Consider the following 6624-nt stretch of genomic DNA (forward strand, 5'->3'; position numbering starts at 1 on the left):
AGCCGCCGCCCTGCTCCTTGTGTTTTTTTTTTCCTTAATAACGCTTTTTTTCCCCCAAAGTGACCTTGATTAAATTCGCTAATTAGATATCCTGGATTAGTCATAGTCTTTTTTTTTTTTTTTTTTTTTTTTTGGGGTGGGGAGTTTGGCAGGGGATAATTTTTACAAATCATGTGCCAAAACAGCCAGACCTGCATTTTTTTTATTTGTAGGGATTTTTTTTTTATTTTTTTATTTTTTTATTTTTTGTCAGTTCTGATGCAGGTTGGCTAAAATTCCGTGGTGTAAACACAATCTGAAAGAAATGCAGAGCAGCATCTCTTTAAGCCAAAGTTGGAACGCCTCAAAAAAAAGAATCTTCTAGGTTCGGGTTGGCAATGAGGAGCCATTTCTCCTCAGAAAGAGCAGTCAGGCACTGGGACGGGTTGCCCAGGGAGGTGGTGGAGTCACCGTCCCTGGGGGTGTTCGAGGAGAGGTTGGACGTGCTGCTTGGGGACATGGCTCAGTGGGTGACACTGGTGGTGGTGGATGGTTGAACCAGATGGTCTTGGACGGCTTTTCCAACACTAATGATTCTGTGAGTTCACCATTCCTTCTCTTCTGCCCCACCACCAACATTAAAGATGGAAATAACCAGAAAAGGTTATTTCTGCCAGGTGGCTGTTTAGTGGCATAACACGCTGACTGACAGCACGGGGAAAACCGAGCTCCCCTCTGCACCTTCCTGGTAGGAGCTGCTCCAATTGCTCTGGGATGTGTTGTGCTTTTATTACTTTTTATTATTGACGCTTAAAAAAAAATCTATTCTTCTGGCTACAAAACAGCTGTGGCAGCAGAAAACAGTGCTGGAAGTGCTTTTGTGTAGAAACGTGGGCAGTCAGGAAAGCCAGTTTTCTGGCATTTCAGGGAATGCTATAATCAATTGTACTTGAGGAAAACTGCAGATACATTACTTTACCTTTTTACAGTATAAGTTAGAGCTGTGAGAGAAAAGTGATACCAGGGAGAAGGAGGCATGCATGAAACCAAACAGGGTGGACAAGGCAGTTGCGACATCTCTTAGGAAGTGGCAACTGCAACTGGAGGTGCTTCTTCTCATCCTGTTTAACGTTGACTTAGCAAGCGTCCTGTTCTCATTTGAACTGGTCTTCCATCAGCTGCAAGGACAGATGCATGCGGATTTGGTAGCTCACAGAACCTACTCTTTCACTGCTGTGGTATTATTCTGCTCTGTGTATTATTTTGTCCTCAGTAATTTTGCAGCTCTGCTTGTTCCTTTTGAGGCAATTCCGTGGTCTCGAGCACCCTTTTGTTCAGTAAGCATTCTTAAGTGTCTCTTTCCTAACCTGTACTTTGCTGTCTGTCCTTGAATTGAGCATCCTATATCCCATGAACCCTCCATTAGGAGTACATACACGCTGCAAGTGTTTCTAGATCACCAAAATCATTATTTAAGCCAGCAACCACCTTGTGTTTCTGTTCATCTTGGCTACTTCCAGTGTATTAAGGTCATCATCGTAATGAGAGCTCAGAAATGAATTTCTGAAGTAGTCACTCCAGAGCTGTATTTTGATTTGTTATTTCCTAGCTCAGTGAAATATTTCTGCCTACAGATGAAAGCACACATTCTGCAAATGCTTTGTTAGTGAAATTTAGCCGGACTACATAGATGGTTCAAGAAACAGACGTATTTTGGTGCTTTAAAGGCAAAGTCTTAAAAACTCTGATTCTTTCTGGATCCTGTATCGCCTTTTTCAGTTTTTGTTAGATTTCTCGTTTCATCCAATGATACAAGTGCATTTTTCTCCTGTATTCCTCCCTCCTATCTATTATGTGACTGGATTTCTACAGACTTTAACCTGGATTTTCTTAGTTAAATCCCCTCCTGGTCAGAATCTCTCTGCTACATGCAGCTTCAGGTGATGTGCATGCGTGACCAACCAGTGATACGTCAAGCATGGTGGGAGCAGCATCCAGTTCAGTCAATCTCAGATGAAGTTTGTCCTCCTCAGCCTCCTCATCACTGTTTCAGCCAGAGGATGCAATGTTCTCAAGCCTGCATGGTATTGCCACTGGTGTGATCATCCTTCAACTCATTTCTCTCAAAATGAGCCTGCTTATTTTAAGCAATTTAAGGTGTGATTCCATGGCAGTTTCAGATGATCTAAATCCCAGCTTCCCCCATCCCCTCCTCCCATTCCCACCTCCATGCTCCCATCTCTTTTTCTGTGCTGCCGTAAATGCTTGTGCTACCTCTCTCTGTTGTAGCAGGGAATTGCCAACGAGGCTTATTTTGGCTGTACAGGTGAGGAGAAAACAACTGAGTGAGCCAGTCTTGGGATCCAGTACCTCTGTCAGGAGGGCAGTGACAAGAAGAGGTAATGCTCTCCTTTCTGTTTGTGCTGTTTCTTTCGGGAACTTCAGATGATGTTCTCTTTGCATTTTTTTTTCCGCAGTGTTGTGGTTTGTACTAATTACCCCTCTTTATACCTACTCCATTGTTTGTTCCTGTAAGAAATTATCCTGTCACTTACCTATTGAACTAGCAATATACTAAAGTAGCTGTAATTAGCAAATTGATAAAGATGCATATGATGCTTAAAACAATAATACAATAGCCTCTGCGTATTCCGCAAACCCATGACAATGCAAATGTCATGCAGTCTAATTTTAGACATGACACTGAGTCTTCTGTTCATTAGCCTTTGTTTATTGCCTTACAGCCAGCTTTAACAAGACAGATTTTAAAGAATGAACTCAGAATTTTGATCTCTAAGCCACGAATGATAACTTCCTGTTTTATTAATGGATGTTTGTTGTTTGTTTTTTTTTTTTTAATTGCTATAGTTATAAAATCCTTTGTACTCCATTTCAGATGTAAGGCAAGTCTTCCGGGGATATATCCATTGACCATAAGACATTTGGGGTCCCCAGGCAAGAGCTTCTCCCTAGATTATTTCCAGCATGACTACAGACACAGAAGAGAACTGCCTGGAGCTGGGAAGAGAAGCAGGGAGGGAGGAAGGAAGGAAGCTTACACAAAATAAGATTAAATTTGCTTGGCTTTCCCTGGTATGGTTTATGTCAGATCTTGGGTTTTGATTTTTTTTATTAATTAGAATGTAGTAGTTTTGTCTGGAATATGGGTCTTGTACAAATGTTATTGAGGCTGACATCTTGGCATTTGGCACTTCATGCACTGTTTTAGTGCCAAGACTAAAGCCCCTAATAACATTTTGTTGTGTTTTCTTTGTTACACAAAATGCTGCATAAACCAGGAGGCTTTTGAAAAACAAATTGTTTATTAATTCCAATGGAAAACTTGTTTTTTAAATTTTAATGTGTTTTTTCTTTTCTTTTTTTTTTTTTTCCCCAGAAATGCCACCTAATATTTGGTAAAGAAGGACTTTACTTCAGCCTACCCTTCCACTGTCTTCACCTTCCTAAAGAGGAGGCAGCGTACTTTAGAAGCGCATCCTGTATCTTTGCAGGTCTTCACTAAAGTAGTCAGTGGATGTATCAGTGAGACTCATTTTATTGTTAATTTATCTTCTTGATGCACAATATCAGACTCCATTTTCATTGACTGAATAACCGTGGAGTCATTATGAAGGCAATAAGAACTGAGTTACTAGCCTTGGAAGTGATTACTGCTAGATTTTTGCCTCTTAAGCCTCCAAACAGGATGTTGCATTATTATATGCAATTCTCTTCCCTGATGTACTGTCTGAGCATTGGCTAGAGTATCATGTTCCACTCTGATTCATGCAGAACACTTAATCTCAGTGGAGCCAAAGTAAGTATACATGAGATCGTAAATGACAGTTTTCATTGTCACGCTCCTTTTTTTTTATTTTTTTCAATGTGGACCTCTCTGTCTTGATGAAATACTATTTATTGCAAACCAGGGGCCTGATTGCTAGATGCTACTAAGTCATCAGATCCTACCTAGAACCCCTACCTACCTGTTTTTTTCAGGATAGGTGTTACAGGTCACTGAAATCCTGTTAAATATGACTGGTTTCTAACAGTTGTGTATGCCTCTCCCTCAGGCCACGTGTGATAGGCACAGCCACAAACTGAGCATCAGGGGTGTTCATCCCCGAAGTTGACTTTTCACAGCTGGTTTGAAGCTGAGGTGTTGGTCTTTTGGCCCAGTTCTGTGAATTACAGAATTATGGCTTACACGTGTAATTTCCCTTGGAAAATAAATACTTGATTTTGAAAATACCTAATTTCTGCACATTCAGGTAAGAGCGTGTGGTAGCTGCCAGTCAGCCAGGGTTTCCCCTTGCTTACCACGTTTGTCAGTCTGAGCCTTGCATGAGGCACAGCACATATCTGAATGCAGCAGCACAAGCCAGCTGGCAGCATTTTGTGCATTGGGCTAGTGAGCAGCAGGATTCTCTTTACTTGTGTGATGCTCTTATCTTTCTTGTTTCAATGTTTATATTGGAGCAGCGTGCAGAGGAATGAAGAAGAAATGAGCTGCTCCACAGAGATTTATGAAGAAATTGTCACAACTCTTAATGCCCTTTCCTGCTCCACTGGTACAAACTGTGCCACGGTGCAGCAGAGAACTGAATGTTTTCAAAAGCACAAGGAAACCTGGCTTTTCAGCCTCACAGAGTGCTTGCTTGGGAGGGAGGGAGAGAGAGAAAAGGAAAGCAAGGAGGATTTCTAAGGCTGTGTCAGTACTGTACTTTAAGGAATCATTGAATAAAGCACCTCACATACATCTTGCTCATCCTCTGGCACTCCTGAGAAAGCAGCAGCTGTGACTGCAGTTTGTGAAGTGGCTGATGCTGCAGGTTAAGCAGTAAGTACTTACTGGATCCATCCCCTCAGATGAAGAAGTACTTGGGCAGCCTTGTGTGGAGCTGCTCAGTTTTGCCCGTGATGAGGAATTTCTTTTATATATCAGAGCAGTGCTCTGGTGTATTAAATGCAGCATGTGGGTTTTCTGAGCACGCTTTGATCACCCTAAATCCTCTCAAGCCCTCATTTAGGCATGTATGTCCTCCTCTGTCCTCCCTGTGAGGCACACCCAGCTGGCGATCCCACAAGGCCTCTTGATCCTATTCTGCAGGGAACCTGGTCTGATATAGCTCAAAAGATGCTGTGTTTTGCACGGAAGAGATGGTCCAGTTGCCAGCTTCTGATGTTCCCAGATTGGCATGTTGCTTTGTATAACCAGGATGGAAGATAAACGCTTGCACAGCCTGTGCCCTAATTATGCAGCAGATAGAAACTTTTCAGGGGAACTTGGAAACTGGTATGAATCTGAAATGGTAACCCAAACCTAAAATGTTCCATTTTATAATCAGACTCCTAAGTCTTCCCAGCTACCACACTGATCCTACGGTATTACACTAAGCTTTCATTTCAAATCCTTTTGGGTAACTCAGTCCAACTTCCTCCATCTTTCTGAAGAAAATACATTGCGTGATCTGCCTAGTTCTTGCCAGTAACACAAGGGGACAGCATACACCATAAGGCCTTCGTTTATTGCCATTTTCTTTTTGGCTGAACTGTGTAAAGAGTATGGAACCAGGGCAGCTGAAGGCCTGTAAACCATTTACTTCCATATTTTGAAGGCTCAAGAAGGATTTAAATGATGCATAGATGTTGTGCTGGCTGTGTCCACATGTGAGGAAATTTTATCCACGTGGATTATGGTTCATCAAGCTGTCTAGACTCCCTCTGTTACTAAAGCCTATCCTTGCAATGCCACATTTGTCCTACCTTAGAGCTGCTGAACAGCCATTGCAGTAAACATCTTTGCCAGGGGGTGTGCACCCAGGGTCCAGGTTTCGAAGGATTTTGAAGAACGAAAGGGCATAGGGAACAAGTGTAATAAAGCTCACTGTGAGATCATATAGAAGGGGGATGTGGCTTTATAAAAAAGTCTCTGTAAACAGTTGACTGTGCCTATTTACATTCTTGAACCCCCATACCCAGAAGCACCAAAACAAATCTGTCCAAATGGTCTAACCAGGGTCCCATGTGTGATCGCACACAGGACGATCACACACAGGACAAGGAAGCTGTCTGTTAGGTCCTCATTGCTCCTCTCAGTTTCTTCTTGACTGGAAACTTGAATTGATTTTGGACTTGTTTTTGTTTTTTAACAAAAGATGATGCTTGGGGTCTTTTGACTTCACAAATGTGGTATGTCTTGTATTTATCTGTGTATTTTATATCTCTGTACTTGATTTTCTCGCCTGATGCTTTATGTCTGTTTGTTCCTTCTCTTCATTTGCATACCTGTGTTTTTACTGCATGTACTGCTTCTGGTGCTTCCACACACATATATGCACATTTCCACCCACACTCCATCAATACCAATCTTACTATTTGTTACAAATTACTGCAAGGTAATTGAGTAGCTCCTCATTTTTCCTTGAACACTTTGTTCCTCAAGTGCAAGCTTCCCTTTTTATTTCCATCTATGCAGTACCATATCAAATACAGCTGGAAGCATGTCCCGCTAAGAAGACCCCACTTACTCTCTGACTTTAGGATTCTGCCCTGTCCCAGTGGGTCATTAGTGGAACAAAGCCAGAAGGAGATTCAGTTGTTTGCTCAAGTCTGAAAGGCCAGTGTTTCAGAACTGCAGAGTGT

General features: G+C 42.0%; 1 long non-coding RNA gene across 2 annotated transcripts; it reads left to right on the forward strand.

Moving 5' to 3' along the window:
* The first annotated feature begins 1023 nt into the window (after positions 1-1023).
* LOC311430106 lies at positions 1024-4078 on the forward strand. 2 transcript variants are annotated; one of them, XR_014688566.1, is made up of 5 exons: positions 1024-1316; positions 1914-2136; positions 2269-2378; positions 2876-3072; positions 3377-4078. It is a non-coding gene; the product is annotated as an uncharacterized lncRNA (long non-coding RNA). The 2 variants fall into 2 exon arrangements; XR_014688567.1 differs by having other exon boundaries at positions 2272-2378.
* The last annotated feature ends 2546 nt before the right edge of the window (positions 4079-6624 follow it).

Source organism: Aythya ferina (assembly GCF_964211825.1).
Source record: "Aythya ferina genome assembly, chromosome: 1".
Taxonomy (NCBI): Eukaryota; Metazoa; Chordata; class Aves; order Anseriformes; family Anatidae; genus Aythya; species Aythya ferina.